Source organism: Cheilinus undulatus, linkage group 24 (genome assembly GCF_018320785.1).
Source record: "Cheilinus undulatus linkage group 24, ASM1832078v1, whole genome shotgun sequence".
Lineage (NCBI taxonomy): Eukaryota > Metazoa > Chordata > Actinopteri > Labriformes > Labridae > Cheilinus > Cheilinus undulatus.
The window spans coordinates 22,385,932-22,397,917 of NC_054888.1; the positions used below are offsets into that span (position 1 = coordinate 22,385,932).

General features: G+C 38.8%; 1 long non-coding RNA gene across 1 annotated transcript; it reads right to left on the minus strand.

Annotated features, from left to right (window-relative positions):
• Positions 1–1,821: 1,821 nt before the first annotated feature.
• Positions 1,822–4,601, minus strand: LOC121506517. The gene is made up of 3 exons (XR_005991662.1): positions 4,464–4,601; positions 3,946–4,023; positions 1,822–1,966 (listed from the first exon to the last, which is right to left on the minus strand). It is a non-coding gene; the product is annotated as an uncharacterized LOC121506517 (long non-coding RNA).
• Between the last annotated feature and the right edge of the window lie 7,385 nt (positions 4,602–11,986).

The following is an 11,986-nucleotide window of genomic DNA, read 5'->3' on the forward strand; positions in this document are numbered from 1 at the left end:
TGTGGATGAACTCATTTTTGACACTATTAGACCCTTTTCATTATTTCATTTGGCCATTTCTGCAACATTTTCTGCCCTTTTTAACCTATTTTGCCACTCTTTAACCCATTTTTGCAACTTTCCTGCCAATTGCTCTTCCTGTGTGTCACTCTTTAACCCCTTTTCACTACTGTGCCAGGCTATTTTGCTATATTTTTGTGACTTCTAACCAATTTCCATTCCCATTCCCTTTGTTCCACTCTTGTATCCATTTTTTAACCTCTTTTCATGACTATGTTTGCACCATTTTGCCATCTATAACCCTTTTTTTATTTTATGCCCCGTTTTTCCTCTTTAACCTATTTTTGCCACATTTTAACCTCTTTTCCTGCATATTTTTGCCCCTTTGAGCCACTCCAAAGCACATTTTGCCACTCTCTAACCCCTTTTCATCCCATACTCTGAGCATATTTGCAACATTTCAGCCAGTCTTAACCCATTTTTAAAAAGATATTTAATAATAATGGCTGACAAGTAAATTTCTGTAAAAACAGATCAAAATCAGATAATTCTAAAACTATTTAAACAGTAATTGTTTTTGGGGTGTATTTAACAGCTGCAGACATTTGAAGCCAAAAGATACTCTTAAAACCAGAGCCTGATTTGGCTCTCGGGCCACCAACTGATGATCAGTGTTGTAGATTACAGACGAAACATGCATCTCTTTTCACAAATAACGTTTTATTTACATAAAGTACACATTAACATAATTACAAATTAACTTTAAAGACCAAACTATTTGGTCCGAGAGGAAGACGAGGAAGATGAGCAGCAGGATGGAACAGGCGAGCTGCAGAATGGGACTGGCGATGCTGGACGTGGTAACAGAGCCTCCAAATCCACGGTCAACAACTCTAAAATGAGCAAGAAACGTTGTTGATTACCATATAGTTCAGTGATATAATTAAACAGGCCATTGTGTAACAATGAGGGAAGTTCTGAATATAGGTCAGGCATTGTTATTGTTTGTTAGCTTACTAACGGCTAGCTTACTGGCTAGAAAACAATAGCACACACCACGTTAGCTGGCGTAACGTTCATAACATTGATGAGGGAATATCGTAGCAAGCGTATTCAGAGTAGTCTGACAAGTGGGTGAAATAAAACTTACCAGGATCAGTAACAGTGGTCTGCAGGACGGAGTACACCAGCATGTACTCCTTCGTGGCTGTGGCTGAGTTCAGGATGACTGTTTTCCACCGCGTCACGATCGTCACGATAACCCCACCCCCCGCCCCCTGATGTAGTTGGTGCTTCGCTCTGGCCCAGCAAAGTTGGTGCTTGCTAAGCACCAGTTTTTAGCACCTGGAGCCAGTGCTTTGTTGGTGGAAACAGAAAGAACCGGTGCTAACCCAGGCACTAGCCTGGAACCAGCCCTAGCACCAGCTCGGTCAAAAAGGGGCATGAGAGCGCTTTTCTCCTCCTGGTGAGCCCCCGTTGCCACACCTCCACCCTCCTTGTTTTCTGTGCTCCCCTCCTCCTCCACAATAATTTTCAGCTCCCATTTAACCTTTTCACGCACCTCCTGATGCTCGTCACCCACTTGTCATGCTAGTGGTCATTGCTGCGCCTCTGTGTTTTGAGTGTGAAAACTTTATTGTTCATCATGTCACGTGTTATGTGATGAAACATTTGGTTTCTGTACACATATGGGTGAAGTAGAGACTTGAGAACGATTAAAAACGTCTAAATATATATAAAAAACACAGTGATTTAAGCATTCGACTTTCAACAAGTTTTTAATATTCAAATTATATTCGAACCCTGAAATTTGTTCCAACAGCCTTAACCCTAACTACATTCCTCAAGTAGTTTGGTCTGGATTGACAAAAACAAACATGGCTCATTGACAAAGACGGCAAAGCATCCTGGGTCTGACACTGGTACAGGTGTAATTCTTACAGTGACCAGCAGAGAGCGCTGTACCCTGCAGAAACCAATGAACAGGACCAGTGAGACTGTTTAATCCACACATCAGAGATTATTTTAGCAGAATTATCAGAAAAGCATAGCTTTATTATAATGCAGAGTGTCATACGTTTTCTTTATTTTATTGGGGAATTTTAGGCTTTAATATTACCTTCAATTCATAATGTCTCTCTGTCCTGAGCAGGGTTACTGATACATTGCATTTCCTATTTTACATTTTAGAAAAGGGATCTTTGAAAAAACTTTATCAGGACTATATTTAATCAGCAATTCTTAATATTTTGCACATCATGCAAAATAAGTTCAAAAAAGGAAGAGTTTCAAATAATTAAAAGTAAAAAAGAAAGGATCTATTCATAAAGCAGGTAAAAAAAAACATCCATTTAAGTTGGTTAAATCTGTATTTCTTCAACCAAAACTTTGATCAATAATGAGTTGTCATTTCTATCAAACAGTTTAAATAATTAATGACATGAATGGTCCAAATAATCCCTGCAGTTGTGGTTTAGTAGTGTTTTTGTTCAAGTTTAATTTTTCTTTAAATTTTATTTCACAAGGAAACAGAAAGAAACATAAAACTCAAACTGTCTGACAACAACAGGACTGTGACATTAGAGGAGGAGGAGCAGTCATATCCTGATCATCCAGACAGATTTGACTGCTGTCAGCTGCTGTCTAACTGGTCTGACTGGGAGGTCAGGTGGAGAGGATGGGTTTACGTATCAGTGAGTTACAGTAGCTACAGACACAAACATCTGATCAGATACTCTGAGGTGGAAGAGCACGTAGCCTATAGCCGAAGCTCACACTGTAAAATAGTGCCAAACACAGCGGCTTTCTCCAAGAAAAATAAAACGCTTCAAAAATGTCTAGATACAGCGTACAGTTGAGCCATCATTGATTTTTGTCTCATTTTCAACCCTGTAGGTAAAAGTTCTTGGTCCAGTCTCCCTTAAAAAAGATCTCTAATCTCAGTGGGACTACCTTAGATTAATAAAGGTTCAATAAAATTACTTTTTTAACTGAACTGAAATTGAAAATTTCTTCTTAAGTAAACACTAAATCTTAATCCAGACACAGGCTGTTCTTTGACATGAGAGGTCTGCTTGATTGTTTTTTTTTTGTTTGTTTGTTGGTTTTTCAACTGAGTGTGGAAGTAGCATGACCTCACAAGCTTAAGCTGATCCTCATCTGCTCATAAGTCCATGAAAGGATCTCATAAAATTTGTAGTAAGTCCTGTTAGTCCAAAATATTAATCCAGTGTTGAAATCTGTTTTAAAATGGGCAGAATGAAAGTTATTTAGCTCACTTAAGGGAGCTGCTTGAGGAGTGAGAGTAACCCTGTTTAATCCTCACTGGTTGGTGCTGAGCTGAGCCGTTTTATGCACAAGTAAAGCACAAAGTCATTCTTACAAATCAAAGTAGGCTAACATTAAAGTCAAACTAGAATATTAGAGGAAAAGTCTGACAAACAACAGAAAGAGAGACAACAGAGAGGGACATTTTGTTAAAAAGTTCAATATTACTGTACTTGAATTTATTCATAGCTTAGTGATTAGAAATAGACTATTTTCATTTATTTGGATCTCTGAGGATCTGATTCCACTGTTTCAAAGAGTAAAACCCTTTAAACTACTCCTCTTCTCTTTTCCTCTACAGTAAAGAACAGCTGCTGTAGAGAGTTCAGTGGCGGACATGTTTATTAAGACCTGTTTATTAGCCCAAACCAACGTCTATCGCAATATCGTATCGTGGCCTCTTTACTATAATTCTCTGCATTTTCACTGAAAACCAAGCAAACAGACTCATGATACAATGCATGTATAATGTCATAATAGCAATCCTGAATTAGAATATTCTCCCCTCTATTCACAACCACACATTTTTACCAAATCCTGCAGCGCCAACTTTGATGCAGCTGAACATGACAGAACAGAATCCAAGCAGGTAAAGTTAGGAATAATAGCTTTACTTACATCTGATCAGCAGCTGGGGGGTCACAGGTGTTTTTGTGTGGAAGTTACAACCCTGGTAGATCTGCTGGTGAGTAGACACTGGTGTGAATTTAACAGAAGAAACAATGAGACAAAAGTCACAGTCAGAATTTATGGATCTGATAGGAAGGAACGTTTATCTATAAATTTTTTACAGTCAAGGTATAATGCGCTACAGTCGTGATTTTCTCCACACTGTCGCTACTCTTGCTCATAACTTCATGTAAACAAACACATCTTAAAGTGGTTAGCGCTACTTAGCATGCTACACCATCAGACAACAGAGCAATGCTGAGTCCACTGCCCAAACCACAGCCTGTAGCAGTCTGCAGCTCCAACAATGAGCCTCACACCGCCCGCCACACATCAGCCACAGCACATCAAAGACGATCCGACCAACGTTCTACTGGAAGATAGCAAGCTGCTAGCCGCCGCTAACTTTAGCATTTCTCCCTCTTTAAAACACACAGAAGCATTAAGTCTTGGATATTTAGACTCACCACGGGTTCTGTGGAACAAAACAGTGATCTCTGGAACTCATAGGAAGGGACAAAAAGACACTCCAACAACTTTCTGATGAGACTTAACTCCTAACGGTCACCGTTAAGAGCTTCGTGCGGATTCTGCCCAGAGATGAAGGAGTGTGGGCGGGGCTATCATCTTTGATTGGCTACTTTAGTCAACAGGACATGATGATTGACAGGTGATCTAACAGCACACATTTTAAAGTGTTTAATACAGAAAAAAACATTAGTTACAACATTTTTTTCTATCAAGTATTTTGTCTATCTTTTTCGTTTTGAAAGGGAGAAATGCTAAAGTTAGCGGTGGCTAGCAGCTTGCTATCCTCCAGTAGAATGTTGGTCGGATCATCTTTGATGTGCTGTGGCAGATTTGTGGCGGGCGGTGTGAGGCTGTAGTGCATTATACCTTCACTGTAAAAAGAAATGAGTAAAGTCCTGTTTAAAAAGCTAAGATTGCACAAAATTTGATGTTTATTTTTCCATTCTATAAGAATGAGTGCGGCTTAAAGTGTTACAGAAAATAACTCATGTTCATGATGGCAATTTGTATTGAATTTAGTCTCTTCAATATGTAAAGCTCTAATTAGAATTTTGGCTTTATTGTCAAGTGTTTGTTTTTATTAGTTGGAAAATGATGATCCATTAATTCCTGTTGTCTGCAGCCTGCTTATCCTCTTTAAGCTCATTTATATTGTATGCCTGCATGAAAAAGTATCTGCGTGTTCTGTAAACTAATCCACTAGAGGTCGCCATCTCTCACGGAGCTACTCTGGTGCTGCTCCATGTGTCCCACAGACTGAAGAAAGAACAGTCCTTCCTCTGCTCAGCTGTGCTCTTGTGCTGTTTGTCTCTGTACCAGGTGAGCTAACATCATTGTTGTTTGTATTTTTTGTAATAACTTACTCAATATTTGTTGAAAATTGCTCTGAAAACTCAAAACTTGTTTCTGGTCAGAGTTAGATTATTGATGACTTCACAGTTCATAAAAATAGAGAAAATGTGAATGCATATTTTGAGGATATCAGGGAGGAGGTGCTTATCTACATACCTATTACCTACAGATAATAATAAATTAATCATTTGTAAATACTGTAGTGTTCTTGTCCAGTGTGTAATGACTAGACGTAACACCGAGCTAAACCATGTAAATGAAGACACAGTCGAAGTAAAGTTGCTGTCATTTACTTAACCCATCCACATTAACAATAGATGAAAACTGCAAAAAAAGAGAGAGGCATCTGGCTGCAGCCCTCGGGCAAACCTCTACGCTGGGGCGTTCGGTCGGAGACCTCTACACTGGGGTGAAACCTCTACGCTGGGGCGTGAAGTATATTACCCGCGACGAAATTTCAGCTCTATCCACTTGCCAAAAATACAACGGACCTAAACCTAACCAGTCGGATTTTAATGCTTAAACCTAACCAGTCGGATTGAAACGCCTAAACTGAACCAGTCGGGGTTTAATAGCGTAGACCCCTTAATAGCGTGCCCCAGCGTACTGGACTATGCTAATGTGTCATAAGCACAGCGTTGTAGTCATGCTAACAACAGCTAGGTCATGCTAACAACAGCTAACACACTGCACGCCTTAGCGTAGGCTTGGGCAATGACGTCCCGCCCCAGCGTAGAGGTTTCGCCCCAGCATAGAGGTCTCCAACCGAACGCCCCAGCGTAGAGTTTTGCTCAAGGGCTGCAGCCAGACCCTCTTGAAAAAAGAAGATACAAAACATTCACTTTCTATTCTAATACAAGAACTGCGTTTCACATGCACATGAATAAAACCACAAACTTTACATACATTAACAATATTGTATAAAATGTAATGTCTAACATCTCAAACAATAACAAAAATACTCACAGCATTGCCCATCCTAAGCTTGAAGTGGTAAGCAGTGGATTGTCTGCAGCTATCTGGCTGAACTGCCCTGTCCTAACTCCTTATCAAAAACCCCTCCCACGAAAGTTTTTAAAAGCCAACCCACGAAAACCAAGAAGTCTACCCCAGAAGTGGCAAATGCCACTAGGCAACACAAATACACTCACTGACTGCTTCATTAGACACATCTGTGCAATGAAAGGCAGACCAGTAACAACATCTCTCCCATGAATTACACTAAAATAAATGTAGGATGTTCTGAACAGATGTTAATAAAAACATGTCATGTAAACTTTAATCGTCCAATAAATTATTTTTGGAATTCTTTAGTCCCTGAAGTCAGTATCTGCCCCAAAAATCCATATAGATCCGCCCTACAGTTGACTGATTGAATTTTTGCCATCTAAGTTGACAGGGCATCGAAAGATAATGCATTATGTTTTATAGCCTGATTACCACTGCTTTAAAAGTTGTGACATCCACTCATATTTATCCCAGATTAAATTAAATATTTTTTAAAAATTAACCTGATTTGTATTTGGTTAAATACTGAAGTGTTTTCCATGAACACTTCATGAAGTGAACATATCCAGCACTATTACAGTTTATACCACATACAAACTGGGAGCTGTAGCGTGTGAATTTGTCACATTAACGGTAAAATAAAAGTTTAACCATCAAACTAGATTAAGCGAGACAGCCGGGGTACATTGATCTGGTTTGAAAATACACCCTGATGTTTTACAAATAGATTTAACAACCACAGGGTGATCTTTATACAGATTAGCTAAAGAAACAAGTAAATGAATCACTGAAATACAGAGAAACAGCAAAGTATTACAGTGTTTATGCACAATAACCACAAACTTCTCTTAAAATCTTTAATAGAATTTATTAAACCAAAAAAAACTCTTGTTGGAGTGCAAGCCTGAGCAGAGCAAGAGAGCGCACCTCCACAGTGCTTCATTAAATCCATTATCAGAATGCTTCAGTTAAAAAAAAACAGGTGGTTAACAGGTGAGCATGTTTATCATAAACAGTTACTTCAGGACACAGGTGAAAGCGACTTTTCTCTCTTTTTCTTTTCCTCTCCACACAGATGTGTGCCCTTTTCCTCTATCTTCCCTCCCCTCCTTCCAGAGCTAAAATGAGACATAAGAGCCTACTGTAATGTAAAATCTGGATATGTTAAGTAATATTCAGTGTATTTTTATATTGATAAGAGATTGGCCTTTATTATTATTTTGTCAGTTTACTTAATAGTAAGCTTATTAAACATTAGGGACTACTTAATTGCCTAAAATAACCAATTGACTTAATCTATTTAACATAAAAAGCAGTAAAAAAAAGTTTGATTGTTTTTAAAACCCTTCGAATTGTGCCTGGTGTTGTTGATGTTGAAGGATGCTGCACTGATTAATAAACTTAATAATTTTTACCTTCGCCAAGGAGGTTATGCAATCGGGTGGGTTTGTTTGTTCGTTTGTTTGTTAGCAACATAGCTCAAAAAGTTATGGACAGATTTTCATGAAATTTTCAGGAAATGTCAGAAATGGCATAAGGAAGAACTGATAAGAATTTGGGACTGATCCGGATCACCATCTGGATCCAGGAATTTTTTAAATGATTCTGTACTATTGGGAGATAGAGCTAATGGCGTAGGTCTGCACTATTACCACTTTACACCAGGAGATGGCGGATATGAGTAACTTATTCAAAGTTTTGGAGTTTATAGAGTTTGATGACGCACGCCTGGTCGAGGAGACGAGTCGGAGCGTAACAGAGAGAAAGACAGTGAATTGTAGTGAGAATACTGACAATGTTGGGAGGAATAGAGGAATATTCACCCTCTACCATGACTTCCACACGTAGCGAAGCCAGTGCTTTGCCTCACCGTGTCTCCAACCAACCGGGGAGGGAGTAATAAGCAAATTAGATTTTGGGAGTGATCTGGATCACTGTCTTGATCCAGGAATGTTTTTAAAGGATTCTGCACTTATTGGGAGATAGGGCTAATGGCGGAGGTCTGCGCTCTCTGAGTGCTTTTCAAGTTTATTACTGATCTACACTCAGAAAGGATTTCAGTTCTTTAAACTCACGTCATGGATCACAGTACAGCCAGCGGTGCTTGTAGTTTGTGCGTAGTGTAGTTTGAGTGTTCTTTGTAGTTTTTTGCTGGGAGGGGCATTTGCAATTTCGTTGTATTTTTGCAATGACGATAAGACGGCTATCTATAACAGTTTGCCTTTACAGGAGACCACACCGCGATGCCTTGCTGCACTGTGCCAGTGCTGGGCCAGGCCATGGCGTATGAGTTTATATGCACCGGTATATGCGCACATTCGTTGTTTGCCAAATTGGCCCGACATCATTAACAGAAGTTCTGTCATCACCTTTAAAGGATCTTCACACACACACAATGGTGCTGCTGGTGGGAATGGACACAGACTCTCAAGGCAGCCTGGTGAGCTCTGTTGTGCCACAAGTTCACTTTATTGGGAGCTTTTAAAAGTTCTGGACTACTGTAGAGCTTGAAATAACTTAGAAACATCGATAAACTTTATCTACATTTTCCAAAAAAGGGGTTAAGACAAGATCAGACATTTTTAAAATCTATTGAAGAGATTTTTATGCTCAACATTGCTTCTGCAGCACCTGTGGTTATTAATAGCCTAAACGTGAACATTTCTCATCACTGATCTACACATAGAAAGAAGATTTAGCTTGTTTTTTAAACTAACAATACCATGGATCACATTACAACCAGCAGTGCATTTAAACACTTTGACTTTGGAGAGGACCTCACCGCTGTGCCAGTGCCATGCCGCGCACTTGTTTAAATACTCCGTTATAGCTCTGAGCTTCTTCATCATTTGACAAATTGAAATGAAATCATAAGCAGGATTTCATTCACCACATTAAAGCATCATACACTGGCAGCAGTACTGCTGGTGGAGAGGGACATGTTTTCAAGGCATTTATTTAAAAACATGCACTCTTCACATCGCTCCATCTTAATGACGGTAATTGAAGCAATACTTTTTTTTATTACCCCAGTATATGCAGAATTACTACAATTTATGAGGCATACATTGTAATAAATGACACTTAGACAAATATAAATATCAGAAATTGATATTTCAATACACCTCCTATAATAATAGGGCACCACAGCTTACATGGAATTAACTTATCAGTAATCAATTGGAAAAATGTCATAACTTATTAATTAAAAATATGAATTATTAATTTATAGTTAATTATGAATCATTCTCATACTTCAAATCATGAATTCTCATTTCAGTGACTTCACTTCCAGAAATAATAATGCTTTCTACACCATTGAAATATGCTTTGAAGATTTATTATGAATCACAGGATTACAATGTATATCATATAACTAATATGAATTATAATGTAGGTAAATAAAACAGGAAATGGATAAATGTGATAAGAAGAGATGATGCCAATCTAGTTTGATTAAGAGTGGATGATTTGAAAGTAAAGAAAAAGATAATTAACAGTATAAAATTTGGGATGTAAATTAGGAAAAATAGATCGGAATAATTGTTTTAATGGAACTGAATAAGATAAGATAAAATAAGATATTCCTTTATTAGTCCCACAAGGGGAAATTCCAATTTACAGCAGCAAAAAGCAGTATACACAAAGCAGGCTATTGGCGACAGAAGCACAATAGAAATAGAGGAAAAGTAAAGGTAGTATTAAAAGAGCACTAAGAAATACAGAAGTACAAAAATATGGAATGTAAAAAATGTCAACTTACAAATTACACATAGTATTTACAAACAGTTATGTACAGGTTAGATATATTACAGATTGAGTGTGGTGGAGATATTCATATGTACACCTATATAAACACACACACACACACACACACATACATATATATACAAACGTGTACAGATTATACATTTAAGTATTAATTATTGCACAAATTGTCTTGCGCAGTTTCTGTTGTGAAGTCTAACAGGTGCAGGAATGAAAGATCTGCGATACCTCTCCTTCACACACTTCAGGTGTAGCATGCTGTCACTAATGGAGCTCCTTAGTGCAGTGTGTGTGTGTGTGTGTGTGTGTTGGAGGGGGTGGGAGTCTTTGTCCATCATGGAGGACAGCTTGGCTGCCATCCTCCTCTCCTCCTCCTCCTCCACAGGTTCCAGAGGGCATCTCAGGACAGAGCTGGCCTTCTTTATCATGCCGCAACCTGAGTGATCTGGATCATAAGAGCCTACTTTGCCGTAGAAGAAGGGGTCTTGGAGATGAACTATCTAGGTGAGGTGCTGAAAGCCTGGAGTTACCACTGGTACCAGTTGGGTCCAACCTTTGATCAGCTGAGCTGGTAGGTTCTGCAACGCGGCCAAAGTGGGTCTCTCAGATGACGGTCTGACCAACACGGCAAGATGTGTCCTTTCCTTTAGATTCTGATGGACTCATCTTGTTCAAACAAAAACAAAAAAAAAAAAAAAAAAAAAAGAAACCTTCTTAATTCCTCCTATTAACTATCAAAAATACTGTCTCTGGATGGTCAACATCACTTTGTAAGTTATCGGAAGAAGAAAAAACTGTGTTTACTGCTGTGAAATCTGAACGTCAGAGGAAAAAGAATATTAAAAGAACTCTGCTGCATCAAACAGCATGAAAGCTATAAAAATTATATAATTTGTGCAGGATCAAAAATAATTTTAACTAATTGTTAGATACCGCGTCAGTCCTTTGTTGGAAAGAAGGACAAAAGAGGATTAAGTTCAGTCCTAGATTCCGACTTCATTCCAAAGATCATGTTAGGTAAATTATCAGCTGAGAATCCTCCTTCTGTTGTACTATATTTCCCTTAAACCTCTCATCTTCTGACTCCTTTAGGCAAAGAGAGTCACACACACAGAAGCTGTTAAAAGTAGCGTTAACATGGCTATATATATGGCAAATACTTTGTTTATTAATGTAAGCGTGTGACCTTCTGTATCATGCAATGTACAGACAGCTTAGGCCCTGTTTACATGACATTTTACTTCGTTTCCTGTTTTTGTTTCTAAAATGATCTCCATTAACACAAGACTGCGTGAAACAACAAAAACGATGTAGTATACATGCCAGGCCAGTAGATAGCGGTGTGATTTTGCAATGAACCAAAATCAGCACATGCGCCCAGACACTTCCGTCCTCTGACCATAAGTAGGAGTGCAGTACTATCCCCCTACAGTGTTTGGTTTGTTTTGTTTTAAGCCTACTCGCGCATGGATATTTACTGCAGTCGCAGTGCACATGTCTGTTTTCAGAAAGTGCCGGTTTCCCTGTTTACACGGAGACAGGGGCATTTTGAAAAACGTCCACTCTGGAGCCTGTTTCCAAAAAGTGCCGTTTTCAGGCAACAAAACTCTGTTGCCATGTAAACGGACAGCCAAAACGCTACAAAACTTTTGCGCTTTCACTCGAAATGTTGTCATATAGACGGGGTCTTAACAAGCAGCTTGGATTCCTGTAACCTTAATGAGAGGGAGGAGCAGATTCTGCACCTCACCACATTCCTAGGATCAAACGTCACTCTCAAACTCACTCTTCATCAAATTAATAATTCAATATGAACCAAGCAGGAACACCA